This window comes from Podarcis tiliguerta, assembly GCF_965153285.1.
Source record: "Podarcis tiliguerta genome assembly, chromosome: 3".
NCBI classification, from domain to species: domain Eukaryota; kingdom Metazoa; phylum Chordata; class Lepidosauria; order Squamata; family Lacertidae; genus Podarcis; species Podarcis tiliguerta.
This window is the reverse complement of record NC_139536.1, coordinates 37,825,511-37,851,998: the sequence shown is the minus strand read 5'-3', so window position 1 is coordinate 37,851,998 and position 26,488 is coordinate 37,825,511. Positions and strand designations below refer to the sequence as shown.

At 46.0% G+C, this 26,488-nt stretch overlaps 2 long non-coding RNA genes across 2 annotated transcripts in view; one reads left to right on the top strand and one right to left on the bottom strand.

Moving 5' to 3' along the window:
• Positions 1 to 26,488, bottom strand: part of LOC310674893 — a 457,828-nt gene that overhangs the window by 181,574 nt on the left and 249,766 nt on the right. The gene's annotated exons all lie outside the window — the stretch shown is intronic.
• On the top strand, positions 3,301 to 10,805 carry LOC310674888. Its single transcript, XR_014509814.1, has 2 exons — positions 3,301 to 3,413; positions 10,121 to 10,805. It is a non-coding gene; the product is annotated as an uncharacterized lncRNA (long non-coding RNA).

The following is a 26,488-nucleotide window of genomic DNA, read 5'->3' as shown; positions in this document are numbered from 1 at the left end:
ATTTAAAGTTCACAAAATGGCAAAGCCTTGCTACAAGGGGAGAGGCATTGTTGTTGATGCTCATCATGGGTTCCCCACCACACCACACCCCCATCTGCTCACAGATTGTACAATGAAAGCTGGTGTCACATAGTGGTTAATGGAGTGAGCGAGCTGTGAGCCAGGAAGTCGCTAGATCAAACCTCAGCTACAGACATTATTCTCTCATCCTCAGTTTCTCATTTGCAATATGAGGATAAAACACTGGCCTGCTTTACAGGATTACTGCATATAGTCATGGCATAGTGGGTGTGCCACACATTAACCCAGCCTGAAGTGTGCTATATGAATGCTAAGTGTTTATCTGGAAAGTGACAACCTGGAAAGGCCAGAGGCTGACCATCTAAACATACTTAGTTGGAAGTTCTATCAAAATTACTTCCAAGTGAACCTGTTTCAGATTGGGCTGAAACATCGGTTCACTTTGCCCAGAACTACAGTAACAAAATTTGTGACATGCCAAGTTATATATTTACTAATTTGATAGGATAGTTTGGACCCATCTGCATATGTTAGAAATGCATAGGTACAAACATGTTTTATGAAGAGGAAAAGGCAGCAGTACAATCAGGTTACAGGCAGCCCTGCTATTCCATCACCACAAAGTCCGTAAATGTTTGTATCTGTGTGTAAATTATGTCTTGCCCTAGAACATCTGACCATAATGATGCACCACTGGGTCTCCAAAATTGTATGTTTCTGATTAACAATGTAAGACATTCACTTAAATATATGACCGATATAGTCCAGGATCAGAATGGTGGTGTCACGAGACACATGCATTCCATTGTTTTACTGAACGGGGAGGCTGAGGTTTACCCCCTTGACTCCAGTGGAATTCCCTGTGCCTTAGCTTTTCCTGGCTATTATGAAGACTGCCTTGCTGGAAAGGACAAATCCGTGAGCTCATAAAGATTTTTCAGAGCGGAAACGTTTTCTTTTTGGAACAGATCGGATCACACCAGGTATCAAGTGTTTCAAAGAGGGAAACATCAGGAGTTCCCTAGAGAGGTCTTCACCCCCATCTCAGATGGCACGGGTCACACCAGCAATTTGCCCCAGTTCAGCAAAAAACTCAAACACCTTTTTTAACTTCAGAGATCATTTTCTTTCCTTTCCTTTTTTCCTCCTGGAAAAAAATTGTTCGAATCAGTTCTTTCGCCTTTCCCCATCACATTTTAGCATTCTTCCTCTAAGAACGGGAGGAAATGAAGCCAGGCTACCTTACTATCGTACAGTACAGGACCTGCACTGCCTTTTCTGATACCAATGGCAAGGAAAGATAGAGCTGGGCATTGTATTCACTGTATTGTTTCACGCCGTCTTAATGATCAGGTGATAGCTGTCTAGCATATCAAGGGTGCACCAACTGGTAGACTAGACCAAATCTAACCTTCTGAGAGGCATCACCTGGTACTCTGGTTGCCAAGCCAGATATGAAAGAGGGTGTGGAGCAGGGACATGGCTATGAAAACAAGTTTGGCTAAAACAAAAACCAACATACTACCACAGCACCATAATGCCCCCACATCAGCATTCTTGCCATGACTTATTCAGACATCTCTTTACCCATAGGAAGCTGTGACTATCAGGAATGCTAACAGAAAGCTGTGAGCCATCCATACCAAACTATCACTGAGCTGTAAGTTGCCCCTTCCTCACCTCATTTATTCTACATAAGTTTGGTTACTAAGTAGCTTGCCATAAATATTTCTAGTACAAATAATATGCCACTGAATGAGTCATCAAGGTATTTCTCATTATTATTTTGTTTTTGAAGTAGACCTAATACTCTCTGGTGTCAGGTGGTTTGTGTGTGTGTGTGTGTGAGAGAGAGAGAGAGAGAGAGAGAGAGAGAGTCCATTCTACATTTGCCTAATCATAAATCTTAAGAATATGTATTATTGTGCAGTTGCAGTCTATGCTGTGTATGAAATTCTATGCTGATGTCATATGCTAAAATAACATATTTTAAAATTAGGTAACTCTGGTAAGAAAACTTTCTAGTTCCCACAAACTGAAGGCATGCTATAACCAGAATCATTCTGCACAGTATATTCATTAAATGTCATTGTAAAACCATTTCCCAGAGAAATGCCTGTCCGTTTTCAGTATAGCCTTTTTGAGTACCCCAGGTACCCCTTAGTCCTATAGAAATTATAATATGTATCTCATGAATCATATCATGAATCATAATCCATTTCTTAGTCTTTAAGGTGCCACAAGATGCTTCCTTGTTTTCTAGAAATGATCAGTAATAAAAACACTACCCCTGTGATAAGAAGTTCCAGTCCACTTCACATTCATCCCTATGGCAGGTATTCAGTACTTCAAGAGTATTTAACAATGCACTTGCCGGGGAGTTCAAGAAGAGTTTGTGATTTGGGGAGGGAACTTTCACAAGCCTTTGTACAATTATAGTTCAATTCTGTACCTGTCTAATCAGAAGTAAGTCCCATTAAGTTCAATAGAACTTACACCCAGATAAATGGATACGGGTGTAAAGCTGGACATTGCCATTCAAATGTTGTGTGTGTGCCATGTAATGTGGTTGATTATGTAGGGAAGGGCTTACCTCCCCCCCCCTCCCCAATATTTTATTCAAGTTGGCACCCCTGGTTAGGTGCTTCCCAACCACAGAACAGAAAGCCATTCCAACAGCACTGACTGTAAGGAAGGATCAATCTCTGCCACCCTGCCAAACAAACCCTGCTGTATAATCAATAAATGTGTGGCGTGAGGTCTTGGGAACTATAATTTGTCCCCCACAGAGCAACAATACTCAGCACCCTTCACGAACCACAGTTCCCGGAATTTTCGGGGCGGGGCGAGACAGTTAATTGTAGGTGTGGATATGCCAAAATCCAAATTGATCTGTGTTAAACGAACAATTAACTCTAAAATATAAGGCAACACCTTGCCTTAGCAATAAACGGCCGGTCCTTTGTGCTGGTCTGTGCTTGACCTCGACCAACCCACCCGGAGTCCTTCATGGCGGGCACTGCACCTCTGAAGGAGAGGAAAGTGAAATGACCTCCAAACTCCCCTCCCTCGGCAGGCAGCGAAGATTAAACCCTTCGAGGCATCGCCAAAGAACAGAAAGAGCAAAGGCGCAGCCGGCGCGTATGTGGCAGGAGGAGACGGAGGAAGGGCCCCGCCTGCTCGCGGTCTCACACGCAGCCCTTGATGGTGCGTCGGAAACTGAATAGGGGGGATAGAAAGGGGGGGGGGATCCGCCACACGCGGCGCAGCAGTTTCCATGCGCGCCGGAGGAGGAGGAGGAGGAGCCCGCCTCCATTCGCTACGTGCAGAGTCGCGAGTCCGCACCAGCAGCCGGCGGAGGCGAGGAGAGAGGGAGTTTGTCTGTCTCCCAGGTGGGCGGGAAGAGGAGGGGCCGGGCGCGCGCGCGCGCGGGAAGCAGCTGCTCTGGGAAAGGTGCCGCTAGCTTCGCGCGAGCCGGATTTACAAAGGCGGCGGGCGGGGGGAAGGGGGCGGTGGATTGAGAGAGTGTGTGTGTGTGTGTGTGTGTGTGTCAGGAGGCAGGTGGCGAAGGCGCTCCCGCCCATGCCGGAAAGATAACGCCGGCTTGCGAGGAGGTCTCCTGCGGGATTTCGTTTCGTTTAGCATATAGACGTTTTGTGGCGCTCGTGTTGTGAAACACGTTTCTGCCCGGTTTCTCCTACATTATAATGAGCGAGGAGAAGGAGTTGGGGGCGCAGGCGAAACATGCCTTTGTTATCACGCTTGCCCCCCCCCGGCTCCCTCCCCCCCCCCAGGTCTCTGGTACCTGTGGCAACTCGTCCAGAGAACCTGCGCGCGCGCGCACTCAGAGACCGTATTTTTGTTCCTTCATCTCCCCAACTGCACATGTTGCCATTAGCTCGTCAAAGAAACACACCATAGATAGGGGGGCGCATAGCTGCCAACGTTTCCCTTTTTTTTAAAGGGAAAGTCCCTTATTCCGAATAGGATTCCTCACAAGAAAAGGGAAAAGTTGACAGCTACGGGGGGGGGGGGGCTTCCAACACACCCGCTGTGCTCCTAAGAAACAGACCGCGCCAAGCAGTCGAGAGATCTGGGATGAATCTCCCGTCGCTCCCCGTCTGCCAGGCTTCGGGAGGTGACCACGCGGCTGTGGGCGCGCGCTGTCTGGAAGCGAAGGAACAGGGCGCGGGGTAGAGTATGAACTTTTTCCAGAACAGGGTATCGGGACGAGGCGTCTTGGCCTGTATAGGCAGGGGCTAGATTATGGGGTGTGGAACAATGAACGCACTGGCTGCTGGAGATCCAATGTGTGTGTGTGTGTGTTTAATACGAATAACAGCCATAAGGAAGGGGGGGGCGCACTATTTGGGCTGTAACCATGGCACCTGCGGAAGTATAGCTAAACCTTGTGCTTTGCCTTCTTGAAATCCCCACCATGGTGCTATTGGCAAAGCCTGCAGGCCCCATTCTCCCCTCCTGTGATCCTCACTCCCACTGTGGTTGCCCGTTTTAAAAAGCTCCAGAGTTCTTGTTTAGGATATCCCGCATCAGTTCTAGTTTTGCTTTCCAAGAAATTTATGGCACAGAATGACTCTGTGTAATATGCCTGTCTATTGCCCTCTGACCAGTCACCAGATAAAATAAGCCAAGAGCTGCTCTTGTACCAGGTTATGTCAACACATATATACATAGTATACCACTATATACTGCAGGTCAAGTCCTGCCTCAGCCACTTCACACTTGACACAGTTGTGTTTGGGGAATAAAGTAAGACTAGCAGGCACGTATTCTTAAACACTGGGGAATAAGCACCAGGGGGACATAATTGTGGCCTCAGCTCCCCAGTGCTTATTCACAGTGATCAATGTACATTTTTTATATACAAGTGCTTTCAGTATAGACAATGCAGTAAGTGTGAAGTGGCCCTTCCTTCAGCAAATCGTTTTCACTACACCTCTGTTTCAGAGCTGTCAACACTTTGTGGTGTGTGTTTGTGTGCTCTCCCAATATATCTCCAAAAGAAAGGTTAAAGGGAAACATCCTTGCTGATTAGCCTTTCATCATCTCATATGGCAACCATGTGATTCCCATATTAGAATGATGTAATTCTAATCAGGAATAATGCATTCGCTCGTAAAAATTATTTTGGCTTCTTGGCCTTTTGGCTAAAATCAAGTGTAAACATCATTTGGGTGGAATCATTTTTTGAGCATGTAGGAAAAGCACACATCCACCTGTGTATAGCTCAAGGCAACGGCAGCTGTGGAAATGAGATGCAGTGCAACTGATAAACAGTTATGTGGGGAAATGGTGAAGAGGGAAAGAGAGGTAATGGTTACAGTACATGTAAAAGTCCTACTTCCCAAGCTGACATAATTTCATTAATACAGTGGGGCGTGGGGACAGAGCAAGCTGCTGCAAGGAAGCTGAAAAGATCACAAGGAGCTGCTTTACTGTGTGGAAAGTGTCTCTTGGTCTTGGGGAATAAATAGTGGCTCAGTTTGAAGGGAGACATGTATGCATTTCTCCAAGAGTCTGTGGTTTTAGCATGTCCAGGAACTAAAATTTATTCCTTATTGCTAAATGCTTCTCCGCTTGTGAGGGTGGACAGCAAGGGAGATTAGGAAAGTGCCACCAGAATCACATAACTTTTGTCTGGCTTGTAAAACCTATAAGAAATTTCAGAGCTCAGCAGGGGCAGAGATTTGTGGTGAAAAGCCTTGGACCTGCCCTTGCAATCTTTAATTATAATCTTCTGAAATACAGCACCAGATCTCTAAACCCCCCATTCCCATTACATCTGCAGCTCACTGCTGCTAAGGTACTGATCTCTATACCAGCCATTTCCTGGAAATGTGCTGAGCTGTCCTGCTGTGACCCTGATCTTTGGGACAAATTCCTGATTTTGCTTGTGATGCTTCATTTTTTCTTGATATCAGTGGATTTGATAAAATTGTTTATTTCCTGAATTTATTGCAAAAGCAAAATCAGATTCTTGGATCATAATGTTGACTTAGGGTTAATCAAATGTTTGTGCGTGTGTGTCCTTTCTTTCTTCCCAGGACGTGTCAATACAATCTGCATTCATAACAACTATTTAAAAGGAGCACAAGGTAACTTCTAGGAAACATCTCATAGTTTAACAATTTGAAATTCTGTGGAAAGAGCAAGCAAAGCCAGATTATGACTTAGACATTCTGCCAAAACCATTTTATTTTACTACGTATTTGAGTTGTGCTGAATTTTTCTCTGCTGCATTGATCATTGTAAATGTGCTCTGTTTGTTTTTGATGGCTGTATTGGTCAATATTTTAATTATAAATGAAAGTTGCTTTGGGAGTTACTCTTTTTAGGGCCAAAAGTCAGGATATTAATGGTTTTATAACAATTAATTAAGGATTAATATTTGGTGAGACCAACTGTCTATTTTCTGGCCCCATTACTGTGTCTCCCAAAAGTGTCCAGTAAAAGTGATGTTGGTAAGTTTTAAGAGTGCATTGTACTCTTATTTTTAAGCAGGCAGACTTAATTCCCTGCTATTCACTCCCATCCTCTGGATTGCTAGTGATATCTCTATAAGCTTAAGAAAGGATACCGCAAATATCCCACCACATAGTTGTTGAGGGCATGGAAAGTGTCCTGATTGAAATTCTGGAGAGGAGAGCTGTGGCCAGTCATCATCAACAATACCCAACTAGATCAGGGGTGGGAAACCTTTGGCCCTCCAGCTGTTGCAGAACTACACCTTCCATCATCCTTGACCATGCTTGTTCAGCAACATCAGGAGGGCCAAAGGTTCCCCATATCTATACTAGGTAAAGGTACCCCTGCCCGTACGGGCCAGTCTTGACAGACTCTAGGGTTGTGCGCCCATCTCACTCAAAGAGGCCAGGGGCCAGCGCTGTCCGAAGACACTTCCGGGTCACATGGCCAGCGTGACATCGCTGCTCTGGCGAGCCAGAGCCACACACGGAAACGCCGTTTACCTTCCTGCTAGTAAGCGGTCCCTATTTATCTACTTGCACCCGAGAGTGCTTTCGAACTGCTAGGTTGGCAGGCGCTGGGACCGAACAGCGGGAGCGCACCCCGCCGCAGGGATTCGAACCGCCAACCTTTCGATCGGCAAGCCCTAGGCGCTGAGGCTTTTACCCAGGACCAATAATCAGCTTCCTATGATCCCCTCCAGAGCAGTTACCAAGGCATGTGCCAGCTCTTAGAAGGTGGGTAGATGTTTGTTGGCAGTACTGAAAAGGGGAAATCCCAGTTGTGCTGCTGGTGCACAGCCCAGTGCTGCGTTTAGCTGAGAGGATGGTATTGCCTTCATCTTTCTCTCCGACTTACATACTCAGACCTCTGAATCGTACAAAACTCATCATGCAAAAATGGAAATGAAGCTGCTGATTCAGACCTTCGTTGCCTTACCTTAAGATAAAATTTGGCAGTCACTTGGACTGTGGCTATTCATACAGAAATCCATTATAAATGGGATCAACACGTGTCTTGTCAGTTCTGCAATCTTGTAAAAAGTAATGGTAAATATCAAGAATAGGTATATTAGCTGCACATTCCCAGGACAGCAAGTGCAAGCATAAAACTGATGTAAGTTTTTAAAAACCCATTAAATCAGTAACAAAGCAAGAACTATAGCATACCAAAAACAATAGTATTGCAGAGTTTGCCAAAACAACTCAAAGCGGTGTTTTTAAAGGCCTGTGATAATGCAGAGATCTTAATCTGGCACAAAAAGAAATGAGTAGGAACCAGTTGAGCCTCCTTGGGAAGAGCTTTTCTCAGCTGCAGAGCCACAGATGAAAAAGCCCTCTGCAGTTGCCACCCACTTACAGTAAATTCATCAGCCGCTAGTGCTATTTCAAAACTGGTATATGATTCCTAGGGCTAGTCCCAGCTGGCAGCCTAGTAGCTGTATTCTAAACTACATCAAGTATTCAGACAAGACATTTAGAGGCCTTTCCATTTTACCTAATTAAAACTTCTGTATTTCATGGGACTAATATGACAATACAACCTCTCTCGGTGTCCTTCGCACATACACAATATAGTTTTACACGAGACACAGCAATAGCAGAGTAACATGGAGCAATGGTTACCGTACAGTCCGTTTGTTAGGGATCTACCATTACCTTTCAGAGTTACCAAATGGGAAATTAACTTACCTCTTCCAACTGCCTTCAGCTGATTCTGATGTCAAATCATTGTGTGCCAGCAACAGGTTCATGGTGCACTCAAAGGCAGAGAAACTGGATGAATGAGAGATTATGTGAAGCCAGAATAGTCAAATATTGATTCCTGTTGGTTGCCTGAATAAGGTCTCACAAATCAGCAGCATCCTTCCTTCAAACAAGAAGTCTACCCAACAAGAAGGACTATATTATGTTAACTATAAAAGTGGTGGCTGGCTAAGAAGCTATTATAGTGTGCCTTGCCAGTCCCTGAATCACTTTAAACAAGCACCAGAACTGTCCACTTTCGTTCTTCTTCAATCTGCTATCTTCTTGCTGAGATTTCCCTCTGAGGTAATTCCAAACCTCTGTATAACATTAACTTATTACTACTTCCCATGACTGTGCAAGAAAGTCTGTATTTCCTACAATAGCCGATTTATAAGGACCTAGCGTTGTATTCAGCTTCTCTGTTGAAAGCAATTACTTGACATTTCATATATCTCAGTGTGTAACCAAAAACAATCCAGGAATGTGACGAAATATCTGCCATATTCCAAGGACCAGGAGAAGCCCAATATTATAATGAGAAGGCTGATAAATCAGGCTTTTCTGCAGTGTTACAAAGTTCTGGACAACAACCTAATGTCTAGATGAGCAAAGAATCATTGTTGGTGTGAAGAAGGGTTTCCAACAAAGCTATTTACCCCCAGCTAGCAATTAGCAAAGACGAGATGAGAAGAATGACATAGAAATAATACTTCCAAGAGGGAAATAATAGTGGTTAAGATACAGCGCACTCCTCCCATTAGGAATTGCTCCTCCCTTACAGGCCTTTGTATCTTTGCACCCTCCCCCTTTCCCTTCAGCCCTAGAACAAGAGTCTAATGCAAGCAGAGGAAAGTTAAGCACAGCTGCAAATCTAATCAGAACTGCCCTGGCAGGCAGGCATGCACAGCTGGGAGCTGGAAATGCTCTTTTCCAGGCACAAATTGATACCAAATGGAGCAGATGGAAGGAGGCCAGTTATTATGGCTCATGACTCGTGCGTCTAGATCTCAAAAAATAGTTTTAGACCTAGAAGCATCACCAGATGACTGAGCATTGCTGGGAAGATTGGGGGGTGGGGGTTGAATCACATGAAGTGCTTTTGATCTTATATATATATATATATATATATGATGAGCCAAAGGAAGAAGCCAACCCAGTTTGAATTTGCAAATGGTAATCTGGTTGTCTGAGAGTTGTCAGTAGTCCTGGTGGTGAGTGAGCCTACAAAGATCTACATGACCCAGAAGACCAGTTCATCTGGTGTACTCTCAGATCACGTTTACTTGCTTCATCAATCAAAAAGGCAATTTATGTATTGTTACAAATCTATACTTGTCTGTACTGTAGACTAGGGATGGAGATTCTGTGGTCCTCCAGATGTTGTTGGACTTTAGTTCCCATCAACCCCATCTAGGGTGGTCAATCAGGGATTGTGGGAACGTAGTTTAGTATCTGAAGGGTCACAGGTTCCCATTGTTGAAGCAGACTATGGACCAATGCACTGTCCATTGGAAAAAGTGGATAATTATTTTCTATCTAGCCTGATATCTCTCATATACCCGATCTCTGCTGTTTTCTTAGTGAAGCAGCCTGCGTTCTCAGACTCAAGCCACATTTTGTTGAGCTGTATTTCAGCCCACTGAAGGGTTTTGTAGCCAAGTGCTGAATATGCTTTGATAGCCACTTCCCACCAGAAAAGATGAGTCTGCAGATAACAGTAGCCTGCCATGGCTTTGCATAGCTCCTAGAGAACACCTTGTGCATCCATAGAACTACTGTATCTCCATGCCATGAGAATGAATCTGCTATATACACAACAGATTATGTCATACACTTAATTTCTTTTTTCTTTTCTTTTTTGGTAGAGCACTGTAATATGGAAAACTTTATGGAAGTACAGCATTTATGGAAGCCTCCTTAGGAAACCAAAAGGATGTGTATGTTGGACCTTAGTCTTCTACCATAACTTTCCTCATTCACCTACATGAATATTTTCTTTATTAACAGAATAGAGAGCCAAGGAAGATGGATACTTAAGAGCTTGTTCCAAGTCACACAAAAGGTCTGGAGCAAAAGTTAGTCTTGAATTCAATGGACTCCAATGTAAGCCAAGTTGATGCTCTGATTTCATTTTCTCTTTTCAAGCTATTCCCTTGTACACCAAGACACTGGAATGTAACTGAATCCCATCCGCCCACACATGATGGTATAAAGACACAGGTCTGAATTTTATCTCCAGAGTATCCCCTCCAGAATTATTGCTTCTTGTATAGAAGTAGTTTCCTCTTCCTCCAGCAAATTCGTTGTGGAAGTATTAGAAATTTTACATTCCTTTGGGGCAATGAGTTCCCCCAATATGACCAGGACCAAAACCCCATCTGTGAAGACAAAAGAAAGAAGAAAGACAACTCTTTGTATTGTGGTGAATGATTAAACACTGCTGTAAAAGTCTGAAAACTGGCACTGAACTCTGTGTAGCTATCTACCATAGAACCACTGACTTGATATCTGAGGAAGAAGGCAAGTAAAGGAAGGAAATGCCACAAAGAATCTTCTTCCGGGTTCCTTAGTGCTAGGGGGCGGGGGGAGCGACAGAGATGGGAACATGCTTTGGGCATACAAAGTTAGCAAAATTGTGGGGTGGGGACTATTGTTAGTAAACCATAACATATCCAAAGGTATACCTAGGAGTTGGCCCCAGCCAAGGGCACAGGCAGGGGGCAGCAGTGCAAAAATCACACCTCTCCACCTCTGGCTTAGAGTGACTAGGAACCCACCCACCTGCCCATATGCTCCCCAGGCCACTCCTCCAGTGCTTTGGGTGGTCGGGCAAACTGAGCAGGCTCATCTGGGCACCTGGGTGGAGGAATCTGGTTGCTGGCATGGGCTATCGCAGCAGCCCTGCAGGGCCCCCTCCTCAGCTGGCCAGTGATGCTATTAAAAGTGTGAGCTGAGCGCCCAGCAGGGCTTGGAGGGAAGAGAGGGAGAGAGTTGGCAAGAGTTCCAATGGGGGGGGGGTGGAAGGGACTGAGGAAGTAGGCAGAAGCGAAAGCAGTGAGCTGAACCATGGAGGCAGGCAGGCAGACCAGCAGAGGAAGAGGGGAGGTGGAAGACAGCAGACCCAAACCTGATGGCTGCAGAGGAAGAAACTGGTGGAGTGCAAAAGTAAAAATAAAAAAAAAGCAAACTTTCAGAGTTTCTGGTACTCCAGCTTCAGAGGCACCAATACAGCTCCTTGCCAAGGGCAATAAGGGAGCCTAGGTACACCTTCAAATGTATCCAAATTCTGGTGCAATCATTTGAGAAATGCGCTTTCTAAAATGTAGGAGCTTCATATTCACAATCCTAGATGGGTTTAACACAGCTCAATTACCCTAGATGGGTACATATTGAGGGGCCAGATTTTTATCTTGTGCAAATCAGTGCTTGTCCACTGACTTCAAAGAGAGGAACATTCCATATTCTAAATATGCAACAAACCAAGGAGGAACTAAACATCCATTACAGTAAAAAAAATAAAAATCCTGGAATGTTTCTGATGTTCAAAATGCTTTGGCTTATTGTGGCAAAAGAATAGCTTTTTAATAGCGAAGATGCTGCAAAGGCATTTTTTTCATATTAGTAACACTAAGATATCACCAGCCATGAAGTTTTTACTTGAATGTCCAAGGAAATACAAATGGCTTGGAGAATGCCCAGCTAAATATTTTCAACTCGTGGACCTGACAAAATTCAAAAATCTATATTGCAATTACGCTGTACTGGAAAATGCTCTTGCCAAGGAGACTAGTTCGCCTTTTGGAGAAATCATGATTTTTACAGATGGACAAAAAACAATGTGCCTCTGTAAATTTTATATACTGAGATTCTCTTATTGTTTTTGATAATGGCTCAGAACAAGGCAATGTATTTCCATCTTCACAAGGAAACCAAGACTAATATATGTTGAAAAAATGTAATCGCCAGTTTCTACTTCTAGCGAAAATATAAAAATCTGGTGATGCACACTGGCTCAAAGATGCAAGAGCATCAGACCATAGGCTGTACAGGAGAAGGCCCAGGTCTAATATATCAGGCCTCTATTCTGGATACTAGGCCAATGGCTCTCAACTGCTGGCCTTATGAATGAGGTAATATATGAAAAGGGTTATGCCTTTTCCTTCCTAGTTGGGGATGCTGTAAGCCAGGGGTAGGCAACCTAAGGCACAGGGGCCGGATGCGGCCCAATCGCCTTCTCAATCCGGCAAGCCAGCCTCATATAACTAACATGCTTCAGTCTAATTAATGCATGATGGGGTTAAGACCATAGAGTAAGCTGTGTTGCCAGGCTTAGCTCACCTTAGAAAGGACTAGGCGATCAAGCTTTTGATCCCCTCCAGTTCACCTTAGAAGTTCAGCTCCAGGCTCAGACCAAATGGCTCTTGAGTTCCTATACCAATAATTTAGGAACTATCACCACTTTGCAACTAAATCGAGTTTTACTGCCTGTGTAACTTTTCTGAACGCTGTATGGAAAAGCACATGAATCTGACCTTTGGAGAGTTTGTAAGTAAACCATTTTTTAAATTTACCAAACGTGTGCTCTTTTTCTATGCCAGGGAAAGAGAGGGACTTTCAGAACTCACAAGGGCACATTTAAAGATCTAACAGCCTATATTTCCAGACTTTACTGCATATGTTGTGGTTCTGTGGGGGTACTTGCCCCAAACTTGGTTCATAGCTTCCAGGAATTCATCCTCTATATACCTATTTTTTCCTTTGCCACCAACAAAAAGTGGGTGGAGCAATATATGTAGCCTTGAGCCTGAGGAGGGGTGTGGCCTGGGCAAATTCCTGAGGGTCACATAGACATTTCACCCCCAGAACTGAGGTTCCTTGCCCCTAGACTAGACAAAGGGATTCATTCTGGGAGAATCACCCATCTATGATGCTGTCATTGATCTAATGCAAGTGGGGCATTCAAGGTATTTAGTAACAGCATGTATATAGTCTAGGCTACAGATTACAATAACAGGAAAGGACTGTATGCGGGGGGGGGGGGGACTTTGCTTAAGCATTAACACTAGCAGTAATATCTAAAGGGTGTTAATCTAAGCAACAACAGTAAGCACTTTTAAGACCTGTTGAAATCATTGAGGAGACTTTTGTTCCAGGCAAATGCCTTTTTATTTCCCCAAGCTTTTCAGATATGATTTTAACCTTGCTGGCTGTTCTTTGCTGCTTTTGTGATTGTGTGGCCTTTTCATTTTATGTTTTGTTTGCATTTACATATGAATTGTTTTATTCTTTCTTGTAAACTGGGGATACGGTTGAAGGGCTGCATTATTATTATTATTATTATTATTATTATTATCCTACAATAAATAAATAATGACCTTATCCTTATTTCCATGGGAACCGCCTGTGATGTCATGAAACAGGATTTGGTGGAAAGCGCGAGGGGGAACAATTCAATCAGTATGGAAAGGGAGATCAAGAAAAACCTAATCTTGCATAATCTTAGGCTTCCTGGTTAAAAGAATGTGGTTTTTGCCTGGCATGGATGGGGACAAGAAGATTGGTTTAAGACAACCCTTTGCTTCTAATGGAAAGAATGCTAATTCACTTCGCATGCTAATTGTGGGAGAATCCCCTTTCCTCTTCAAGAAGCCTAATTAATATTTCTCCAGCTCTCTGTTGCTGCATAGAGGGCTCCCAGAATTGTCACCTGAAGTGGCTGCTTTGAAAAAGAAGCAGAACTTTGCAACAAAGCAATTCTTGATTTGCAGTGTAAGGCACAACAGTGCCAGGAGCTGCGGCTTGCTACCTTGGCGGGCTGCAGTTTGGTTGCAAGCAGGAGTGATCGGTGTTAAGTTTTCTCTCCATACTGTGACACTGTTGTGTCTTTCCGTTCCTCATACATGTTTTTGTTTCTGTCTGACGTGCTTTGCCTCGGGATTGATAGAATCACACATCTGGGAGGTACACCAGAGACCATCTAGTCCAAACTCCTGTTCAGTGCAGGGTCTAGGATGAAACGGCAGCATCCCTAACAGAAGACTGCCCAGTTTCTGCTCAAATGCTTCAGGGAAGGAGAGCCCTCACTTCCCAAAGTACTCAGTTCCTACTGTTAGGAATGTTCTCTTAATATTTAGCCAAAACCCATTTCCCTCAGTGTCCTCCCATTCGTTCTAGTCCTGCTATCCAGAGCAACGTGAATTCATCTGACAGCACCCACTTGGCTTCATGCTTAAGAAGGATCTTGTCCCTTAATCTAATTGCATTAGGGGCTTCACAATACAGTGGTACCTCGGGTTAAGTACCGTATTTTTCGCTCTATAAGACGCACCAAACCATAAGACACACCTAGTTGTTGGAGGAGGAAAACAAGAAAAAAAAATCTGAATCTCAGAAGCCAGAACACACAAGAGGGATCGCTGCGCAGCGAAAGCAGCGATCCCTCTTGCTTTCTGGCTTCTGGGATAGCTGTGCAGCCTGCATTCACTCCATAAGACGCACACACATTTCCCCTTACTTTTTAGGAGGGAAAAAGTGAGTCTTATAGAGCAAAAAATATGGTACTTAATTCGTTCTGGAGGTCTGTTTTTAACCTGAAACTGTTCTTAACCTGAAGCACCACTTTAGCTAATGGGGCCTCCTGCTGCTGCTGCGCCACCGAAGCACAATTTCTGTTCTCATCCTGAAGCAAAGTTCTTAACCCAAGGTACTATTTCTGGGTTAGCGGAGTCTGTAACCTGAAGCATATGTAACCCAAGGTACCACTGTAATGTCCCTGATGCTTTTGCAGAATTTTTAATGGGATATTAACTTATGGAGCAGGACAGCGGCTATTTGGGGTACACACAGGTAGATATCACGCACACAGGTGATATGGACACAGATCTGGTGCACGTCTTTCAACAACCATCAGTGCAATGAAGGGTTGGCTTCCTAAGAATGCCATAATTGCTTTCCTTTTTTCATTCAGAGGGAGAGCGAGCGAGCTGTGAGGTGGTGGCAACAAAGCCAGATTGTTCTGGAAAATGCACATGCATGCATACATATCATATATACCCGTGTCCTAGGAATATTCAACGATAATCAAATTTTAAACAATTAAAAATGGAATATCCTTTGCCTGTAACAAATCAGCTGATGTTTTCACAGCTGTGTTTTAGATTCTTTTAACTAAAACTCAGGGAAGGCTGAGTATGAAAATGTGGAAATGTCAGTGATGTAAGTCCCAGGGCTGTGAATGCCTGATTCTCTGCGTCGAGCTCAAACCGGGGGGGAATATGCTGAATGGAGCCATGTATAAGTTCATATGCAATGTAAAAAGACTTCTTGTTCTGGGCACACACTGCTTGTTCAATCTAGTTCTGTTTAAATGCCCATTCTTTTGCATTGGCATCACCTCTCCACTCTTTTCTCTGAATGAAAAGGGGGGTGGAATAATGACATAATTATTATAAAAAGAGAGAAGGGAGGGAGAAAATCTTCAGACCCAGCTGCAGCACAGAAAAGTCTGAAGGAAATGTTCTTTGTTAAGGTTGCCTTGGCTATGGAATATGGTAGATGAAACATTTTGCTGTGAGTGTCTCTTTGGTCATATGGATGGTCTGCTGGAATTCCCCCCCCCCCCCTCTCTCTCTTAAGGTGGCTCCTTATATCCATCTGGCTCTTGCTCTGAGCAACAATTTTACCTGCTGGGGCATCATCCCTGTTCCCTCTGTCCTAAGGCACTCAGATCACATGAGTCGTGTCAGGCTTTTGGCAAAGGGCACGTGGAAGTCGTCCTTTCCGAGGTAACGAAGAGACTGTGAATTTAGCCTGTCTCATCAGATGGTCTTGTACACGTTTTAAAGAAATTGACACGGCAAACAACACATGAATAAGAGGAGAGACCTGCTGAAAGCTGCACTTGGGAGGAGGAATTACAAATTAGCCACTTTCCTCACAAAAGTGACCCAAAACAACTCACAAGTTCTCGCTGAGGTGGCGAGAACTCACTTTAGGCAGGGCTTCATATCACTGAATGCACCTCCATTAAAATAAAATCCATCCAAAAAGGAATGGACCAAACTACATAGGTCTCTGAGGGATAAACTACAGTCCCCAAGATTCTTTGCGGGGGGGCGTGTGATTTAAATGTACAGTGGTACTTCGGGTTAAGTACTTAATTCGTTCTGGAGGTCCGTTCTTAACCTGAAACTGTTCTTAACCTGAGGTACCACTTTAGCTAATGGGGCCTCCTGCTGCTGCCACGCCGCCGGAGCACCATTTCTGTTCTCATCCTGAAGCAAAGTTCTTGACCCGAGGTACTATTTCTGGGTTAGCGGAGTCTGTAACCTGAAGCGTCTGTAACCTGAGGTACCACTGTACTGTTTAGGTCTGGATGTTGCTGCTAGTTCCTGACATCTTCTTTTGCCCAAAATAGTAGGCAGAAGGGAAGCAGGGTGCTGATTGGGACCATAACACAGGGGAAGGCTTCACACACACACACACACACACACACACACACACACACACGTCCCAAAGAAAATTATCACCACCACTATTGGTACTATTATTGTCCAGGGACAGAAGCTTCCATTGGGTCGGTATCAATTATGTTCCAGCCTAGCCCAAAGTATCCCATCCCACCTAAGAAGCCCATTTACAAGTTGACTTGAAGGACAGTCCTCTGCTTGTTACCATACAGGCAACATGAGACAATGTAAACAGAAATGGTAGAACCTGCTCCTACGAAGAACTGTGGTCCCAGTACCATCACAGGAATGTCCCTCACTACGTACATACATGCACACATTAATTTTCTACAGATGTTAATAGATGGCATTTGCCCCTAAGGGAAACAGTGCTGCAATGTGAGAATATCATTGTAGGGGCAGCAAAAGCAAGTGAGCTAGTGTAGCCCTGCACAGACTGAACTGCAAATAAGGAAATCTCCAGTTTAAATCTCATCTCTGCAACCAACTCGCCGAGTGGTCACTGGAAAGTCACTCCCTTGCAGCCTCAGTCTTCCCATCTTCAAAATGGGAACAACCATTCTCACTTTCTTTAGAGGGCTGTTGAAAAGATTAGAGGAAGGCCATTCGAGTTGCAGCAACAGCACTTGCAACTAAAATGCCAATTATTGATTTTACACATTTCCTTTCTGCTCTGCTCTTCTGAAGAGCGTGAGGTTGCCCATGCCATAACTGACTGCTTTCACCACCACTTGGGAAAAGATTAGTTTTGCACCGCAGCAAGTCTGAGTGCGGGTATCTACAGTGGCTCTCTGGGAACATTGTCTCTGTGTCATGAAAGAACATTTCTGAGTGCCTGGGAGTGAGGCAGACATGGATTTGCCTTCTGGGAGTCTTTTTTGCAGTGTTCAGAGAGCGTTGTGGAGGATTGTTGTGATATCTCTTAATCCAGGCTGGGAAATGGGGAGCTGCTGATCTCTAAGTGAAAAGGGGATAAATAGAAGAGCAATCGCTCTGGGGGCATCAGAGTTTCTGGTTTCTTCCCAGGATGTAGACACAAATAATAATAATAATAAATTTTATTTATACCCCGCCCTCCCCAGCCAAAGCTGGGCTCAGGGCGGCTAACAGCAATCAAAATAATCCAACATTCTAAAAACCTTTCATTATAAAAATTAATTAAAATCAAATTGATGGCAACCATTAAGCAAGATTCTGTGCAGATTGCCAGAGGAGGGGGTCAGGCTGCGCCCTGACCAAAGGCCTGGTGGAACAGCTCTGTCTTACAGGCCCTGCGGAAAGATGTCAGGTCCCGCAGGGCCCTAGTCCCTTGTGACAGAGTGTTCCACCAGATTGGAGCTGCGGCCGAGAAGGCCCTGGCTCTAGTTGAGGCCAGGTGTGGTGGACATGTGGTTTGAACATAGGTTACCTCACCTGCCCTGTAAACAAATGCCTCAGAGGGCCGAAAATGTGCATTTGAATCACTCGTTCTAACACACTTGAGAAGGGTTAGCAACATAAGAAGGTCCCTTCCACTGAGTCAGACCATATAGCTCTGTGTTGTCTTCACTGGCTGGAAGTGACTCTCCAGGGTCTCAGACAGGTGTTTTCCCCAGCCCTACCTGGGATGCCAGCGATTGAGCCTGGACCTTCTGCTTGGATAGCAGATGCTCTACAAGTGAGCTAGGGCCCTTCAATCCCAGGAAGACTCCTACCAGTGACACTTGAAGCAGAATCACCGTATTTAGCAAGAACATTCTTCGGCCATCATCACAGCACAGGTCTGGATGCTGCATCTCAGCTACAAAGTGTTCTACCAAGAAACAAGCTCCCTGCTGCTGCTGCTGCTTCAGGAGCTTTGTTCTCTGCAGAATCTTCCTGCCATGGACCACCCAGCAGACAAGGAAAACCAAACGCCCAGTGCAAAACGGCCAAGTCAGCCAGATGTCTTCTGTGCAGGTTTTATTACTCCTGCATGGCCCTGTGAACTGAATTAGTGGGAAACCAGTGACTGGAGATTTACAGCTTGTTGGGAAAGGTGATAACTGGCCATTTTAGTACTAAGAGCATACCAAACGAAAGTGGAGAATTTGAAAATCAGCTTTCCAGAGCCAGCATGGTGGAGTAGATGGAGCAGACCTAGGAAAACTTTGTGGCATGAGTTAGTTTTGCAGTAGTGAGCAAATCTCTTGGCCTCAGTTCCCCATCCATAAAAGGGGAACAGTTACAGTGAGCAGAGACACAATACAAATTGTAAAGCACTTTTGCACTTGTTTAAAATTCCAGATCAATTATTAGCAGCAATAAATAAGGTCACTCCCCAAACTCTGTTATTGGTGGAATGGTTACATCAGGGCATTTCTTGTTCAGACTGTTGCTCTTTTTAGGTGGGATTTAATGACATACGGACAAATTCAAGTCGCACAGTTAATGTTGATTTGGAGCTCTTTCACTACAGTGGTACTTAATTCTTTATGGAAGTCCATTCTTAACCTGATACTGTTCTTAACCTGAAGTACCACTTTAGCTAATGGGGTCTCCCGCTGCTGCCGCGCCACCACCATGTGATTGCTGTTCTCATCCTGAAGCAAAGTTCTTAACCCGAGGTACTATTTCTGGGTTAGCGGAGTCTGTAACCTGAGGCATGTGTAACCCGAAGTACCACTGTACTAACCCACCTCCCCCCCCCCAAAACCCCAGTCATCTTGCAATAAGGAAAGTGACAGGGAACGGTATGGGGAAATTGTGGAATAATATTTGCTTGACACAATCTCCCCTGACCTCCCCACAAAAAATCAGGATGAATGCTCAATAATCAAGTCATCTGGAAGCAGCCTTAGTCTCAAGACCGAGGCATGCTTGGTGATGGAAGATTGATAAAGCGGTCCAGGAACCCTGATCTCTCCTGTCCACCGCAACAGGAGTTACGTGATGCCACAAATTCCCTTCTTTTCAAATGCCAGCTGTATGTACATACTTCATTCCCTTTAAAGTTTTAGAAGCCTTTGGAGTTTTTTTTTTTAATCGCAAAAAAGATAAAGGTTAATCGGTCAGTGCACATGCATATGCTAGACATCTGAGTGCCTAAGTAAATGGTGCCCACAGATGCAGAGAGGTGGGATTATAATCACTGAAATGATCAACATGTTGGGTGGCAGCCCAAATCTACTGTCAGAAGAGGCTCTTTCATAATGCTGGAATCAGGGTGCATGTAAATTATTTCACACCATTGTTCCTGATTAGCCGATCATCTAGCTATAGGAATAGGTTACATGCAAGACTGTCTCCTTCCTCTAAGTCTACCTATTGAATGCATTCATCACTGAAGGCCTTGCTGTGTGTCATTCTGCCTTCAGAGACTTGGCTGACTGGGATATTTGGCAGAGCTTCCTTGACAGTGATGCCAAGATAATAGAACTCTCTCCCTGGATTGAGTCCCTTTTTCTTGGCTTTCAATGTTGTTGGCATCCACCTGTCTTGGGATACAGTGGAAGGGTGCACCTTTGGGGGCGAAGTCAAATAGTTGAAGAGTTACAGCGCCTGCTGTGGCTGTAAAGACCAATAAGAGAGAGACATGTTTTGCTGCAGCTGGGGCAGATGAAGGCATCCGTTTGTGCTGTTGCAGATACACCACAGAAGAAGAGGAGGAGTTTGGATTTGATATCCCACTCTATCACTACACTAAGGAGTCTCAAAGTGGCTAACAATCTCCTTTCCCTTCCTCCCCCACACTCTGTGAGGTGAGTGAGGCTGAGAGACTTCAGAGAAGTGTGACTAGCTCAAGGTCACCCAGCAGCTGCATGTGGAGGAATGGGGATGTGAGTCTACCGCTCTCAACTACTACACCACACTGGCTCTCACAGCATTTATTCTTTCTGTGCTCCTCCCAACAGTCATTCCTCCTCTTGCCGCTGCTGTAGATACTCAACCTGCCTCCAGATACCTATGGTCGTCTGCAAGGGATTCCCACATGGTGATTCCCACACACTGGGGTTAACGTTGTCAGCCTTCATGTCACGTTTGCAGACATACTTGAAACACAGAATTGGTGTGCCAACAGCTCTGGTGCCTGAAGCCAGCTCCTTGTAGAGACACATCCATCTTCCATTTGGTAGATATGACCAAGCAGCGTAGGCATTGCCAGGCCTGGGATAGGGTTTTATGTATTACTTGGAAGTAAGTTCCAAGCAAACATCTCCAGGTGTTTGGTTTGCTTTCATCATTCACCTGCTATTGCAGTTTATTTGCTTATATTGTTCTTCCCGATTCTTCTAGCTCACTGTTATCAACTGCATTTTTAAAACAAATAAAATCTTCCAGTGGTTCCCTACTCACACAGCTACTAATATGCACTAAATCCAAAAAGGTGCATTTAAGAAGAGGCAAGGGAAACCATCCTTTAACTGCCCATGAACTGCACGTACCAAACAATGACTAGTTTATGTTAAGTGGTAATTAATCAGTGTTAGGTGATTCTGAAGATGTGTCTGTGCAGAGGATACTACACACAAACACTTAGTGAAAGGAAGGGTCAGATCCTGAGCAGACATAAGGCAGTGACAGATCCTGGAAACCCACAAGGGCAACTGAGATCCTCATCCCTAGTGAAGATCATTGCACTCATTTTTTTATTTTTTAAAAAGCCCCTCAATACAAGGGGGGGGGGGGAGGCCTAACCTATGGCCTGCCAGCTGTTGCAGGACTCCAACTCCCATCAGTCCCAGCCAGCATGGCCAGTTGTCAGTCCTGCTGGGAGTTGCAGTCCAATGTCTGGAGGGTCACAGGTTCCCCTTTCTGCTATAAAGAGACCAGGGCTGGACATTCTGCAGAGTTGCTATGAGGGGCGGGGGGCGGGATGAATAGGGATGCCCCGTTTTGGCCCCAGAAAGCCCTCCTCTTTCTTTAGCAGACATGGAACAGGCAGGCATTCAACATTCATAGCTTTCTGCAGCTCGGGGAAAGCTTCACCTGTTGAATCTTCAGCTGTCACAAGGCTGCTAAAAAGGCGGAGGAGGACGTGATAATTGCTTATCAGTCAAAGCCTGGCAAGACAGATTCGCAGCCCTTGCTGAAAATATTCAATCATCACGCTGACAGGTTGATGTTGCAGAGAGATCGCTTCTTTTCTTTTCTCCCCCACCCCCCAAACAGCAGGATTTCACACAAGAAGGAAGCAGAATCCTTCTGGGTTGTGATGAGAAAATACAGAAATGAATTGGGGGGGGGCGTTAGAGAGAGATACTGTACTTTTGCTATTTTTTATTTTTAAATAAAAAAATGTCCGTCCCGGGCTGCTGGCGGGGCTGCCGGTGCACCCTTGCCCCACGGCGGCCCCTTTGTGCCGGGGTCCCTGCCGTGCCGGGTGCGGGGACACCTTAAAACCGGCGCCGGGGCTCCGCGCTCAGCCCAGCCCAGCCTCCTTCGCCGCTCGGAAGCAGCTGACTCGCTGGGCGGCTGCCAAGGCCGGTTGGTTAAGCGCCTGGATCGCTGAAAGGCAACGTGCAGAATGACATGTAAACCTCCCCCGCCCTTATGCTAATACGAGGGGGAGGGGCCGCCTCGCCTCCCTCCTCCGCCACACACCCCTCCCCCCTCCAGCCGGCGACAAAGCAAGAATGGGGGGAGCAGCCTCACGCGCAAGTCGCCTCCCCACCCCCAGCCCGACGCCGCTTCATTCATAAAAACTGAGCAGCCACTGCCACCTAGTTTTGGACAAGGCGAAGCTCCGCGACGCGGCTTCATCTGCGGAGAGGATGGGAAGGAAGAAGCCAACAGCCACTTGCGTCTCACCTTCTAGCTGCTAGGATGAACTGCAAAAGGGGGCGTGGATGCTGAGTTTATTTCATTTCATTTATTTCACTTGTCTCCTCCAAGGAGCCCAAGGTGGTGCTCACAGTTTTATTCCCTTACATTTTATCCTCACAACAACCCTTTGAGGTAGGTTAAACGGAGATGCCTTGACTGGATCAAGGCCACCCAGTGAGCTTCACAGCTGAGTACAGTCTCCGATTTTCTTCTCTGGGCTGTCATAAGGGTTGTGGGGCTTGGAATTGAGGGCTGTCCGCTGATCTCAAACTCACCTGCCCTCCAGGGTTTTGTTTGAGCCTGCAAACTGCTTTACACTTCCTTAACCCCCTTGGATTGACAATGTGCAGAGATTTCCGGTGACCCCTGACCAGCATGGTACAGAGTGCCATGCCCTTAAATTACTGCCTCTGCTTTAGGGTTACTTCACACCTTACTTGGTGGCAAATGTGTGTTTTTAAGCTGTATGCATGATGGAGAGTCACACAGCCCAGCGAGCAGATCGCTGGCATGGTATCACTTGGGATAGCTTACATGGTGGAGCATCTCAGGATTGTGGGCTCAGGACCCACATTGGGCAAAAGATTCCTTTTGCAGGATGATCCTTGTGGTCTCTTCCAACTGAAGAGGATGGGTGTCTCAAGGGGGGGGGGAGGAAGCTTCTAAGTCAGACCATTGACCTATCTAACTCAGTCAACGCTGACTGTCAGCGACTTTCCAGGGTTTCAGGCTGGGAGCCTCTCTGCTCCCTTTTGGGGACTGATCCTGGGACATTCACCCTGCAAAGCAGGTCCTCCAGCACTGGCCTAGAGCCCCTCCACAAACGAGATCATCCATAAAGCACGTCACTCTTTTGAAGGCCTTTTGAAATGCACCTGCCCCGTTAAAGTTAAAAAAACAGCAGTCCTTCCTTGGTGTGAATTTGCTGTGCATGTGCATGGCAAACACATAGGCAGGCAAAACCCCCTGGCAAACTGTCCTGTATGGGCAGTTGCTAGGCAGGCTCAGGTCCTGGCACGCCCACATTTTAATTAACCACTGGCACACATGTGTGTGCGCACGCAGCAATAAGCGGCATCTGGCAAGCGCAGCTGGACGTGATAATAAACCTAAAGACCAGGGAAAACATGGCTCTCCTTACCTCCCTACCCCCACCACCTCCCTGATGTTTCATGCCTCCCTTTAAACCTCTTTCCCCTTCAAATGTGCCCCTTTCTGGAACATGGCCAAATCATCTTTTCCTACCCTCTCCCAACACTCTCTTCCCCAATTTTCCTTTGTGGCACACTTCTCAAATGTCCCATTTCCCCCTAGCCTTCTTTATTTGAGAATCTCCATCACTCAAGAGGAACCTTTTGCTTCCTAAAATGCCACCGGAGGTGGGGAAAACCTCCAAGCAAGCCTGATCCTTTGCAGAGTCAGGCAGTCCAAAGCCCATCGGACTAAGTTATGTGCACTGTGTAAAGGATCAGGCTCCCAGATGCTCTTCCCATTACCTTGCACAGGTTATGTATGGGTGACCAGAATTGTTCCAGTCCTGGGCTGACATCTAATGGAAGTGTTTTCCTTCCACTGCTCAAAAGTCCATGGCTCAGGTTTCTGGAACATACAGGACTCACTGCAAAAGACTGGGGAAATCCCCTGCAAGTGCATCACAAGGCTGTCGTTTCATTGAACAATGCGTTAGGCTGCTTTCTTGATTTATTTAACCCACACTATCCTTGAAGTTCAAGGTGAGCAACCATGTCGTTTCCTTTCCATGTTCGTCACTAAGCATAGGTCATTTTTGTTTCAAGAGTACAGATGACGGAACAGAGTTGTGGGGCGACGGCTGGGGTCAAGGACAATGCGGGAGCTAAGCACTGAGCTGTATTTCCAAAGCTGTATAGAACTAGCCTGGCCGGTATACAAGGATGCAAGGCTGCAAGGGAGCTCTTTGTAGCAGGGTTGAGGGAACGACCTGATGGAAACGTTCTCTCAGGTGCTGAACTACATGTTCCAGCAGGGATTGCAGCTGTTGTAGGTAAGCAACACTGGGGTGGGCAAAATGTGCTCTGTAGGGTATTCTTGACTCCAGGAAGTCCGGGTGGTGGATACATCTGAAAATAAACACATTGCTAATCCAAGTGCATGCAAAAAGGACCTCCAAACAGAACTGTCTAAAATTCTACCTGAAACCCTGAAGAACCACTGCCAGTCAGGTAGGCAGCTGTGTTGGTCTGACGCAATCAAAATAAATAAATAAAAATTAAGAAATTGTCCAGTAGCACCTTAGAGGCCAACTAAGTTTGTTTTTGGTATCAGCTTTCTGAAGAAGTGTGCATGCACACGGAAGCTTACTGCCAGTCAGTGCAGAGAACAGATAAATTGTCTAATAATTGGGGGCTTCCCTTGTTCCTTATCCTGACCGCTCCTTTTCTTCTAAGTACCTGCGCCAAGTACAAAGGGGAAGGAAGAAAAATCCACTCCCGAGAATCCTTTTCTTTTTGCACAGGGGTTAAGACAGCCCCTGCAGAAGCAACAGATTCAGGCACTATCTCTTTCTTCTGACAGGTGAATAATCCCCAGAGCTTTAGGGTGCCATCGCTCTAATCCTCCCAGCGTGAGAGCTCCAGGGTCCCTGTTCTTCCTCTTGCTTGAGATGTCCTAATATTCAACCACACACACACAAAGCGAAAGGATCCTATCTGGGGCAGGACTCTGTGTGTCCTGACCCTGAGCTTGATGCAACAAGTCACCTCCGGGGCAAGCTGCCTCGGCTCCTCCATGCCTCGGTTTCCACCCTCTTTGCAAAGCAAGCCTCCCGCAACCCCCGATAGCCCAACCCACGCCTGCCTCAAAGCGGCTGGCGCCCGTACAAAAGTGTCCTCCTCCTCCTCCAAACGCAGGTGCAGGATCAGCCAGTTTGCTAATCTCAATGGAGCTGACTGTCTGCCTGAGCATCTCCGCCGGGGGAAGGAAAAAGAAAGAAGCAAACCCCTCTGTGCATGAGCTGGCAGGAAACAGTATAGCTGGAGGAGAGACAGCATCTCTGTACGTGAGGCAGAGCACGCAGGGCTGCACCTGACCCAGACAGCTCCCTTCAGCATCACTATTGGCTGCTGCTTCCGCCTTAGGCAGCCAGCAGGCCTACCAGGGCAGGCGAGGCAGTGGGGCTCAAACAGAGCCATCCTTCCCCTGTCACATCCTAGATCTGGAGACAAAGAGATGGTGACAGGGAGGGTGGCCATCTTTAGGACAGCTGCACGGAGGCAACAGCTCTCTAAGGCACCTGTGTGCTGCCCTGTGTATCTGTCCTGATTTCGGCAGAGATTTCACACCTGATTCTTTGCAGAGTCCGATCCGTTTAAGACTGACCTCGGTGGTGCTGCTGTCAGAGTGGGACGAGGCTGCCGAAGTCCAGAACCAGTTGGCAGAATGAATGGGCAGGGAGGGGACAAACCAGGCCATTAAAAAACGGAAGGGGTTAGGCCCACAAAAAACCCAGAGCAAGCCCTGGCTGTTACTGTCTAAAGCCACCAGCCGGTAGGACCAGAAAGCCCAGCGCCTGCTAACTGTGCCACTGACCACACTCCTCTGCCTAATGTGTGAGAGATTTGTGAGGCACTTCTGGTCATATGTAGGCATTTGCAGTGTCTTTCCTCCCTCCGCAAAGTCAGCGAAGACATAGGGGCTGAAGCACTGTGCTAGGGCAAAGGTCGGGAACCTTAGTCTCAGGAGTCAAATGTAGCCCTCTCTTTCTGGCCTCACACCTTCTTTCGAGGCCACACCCTTACTAACCTTGCTTCAAGGCCTGCCTGAGTGTTTTGGCCTAGCTCAACTGCATCCCTGGACTCTGATGATGCCTCTTGCTTACCTAGATGGTAGGCAGAGAGAGGTCTCAGAGTGTGCGGACAAACTAAGCCAACATTTGCCTCTGGCTCTGACCACCACTGGCCCCTGGAAAAGAATGCAGAAGAATGCTTTACCCCAGGGGCTGCT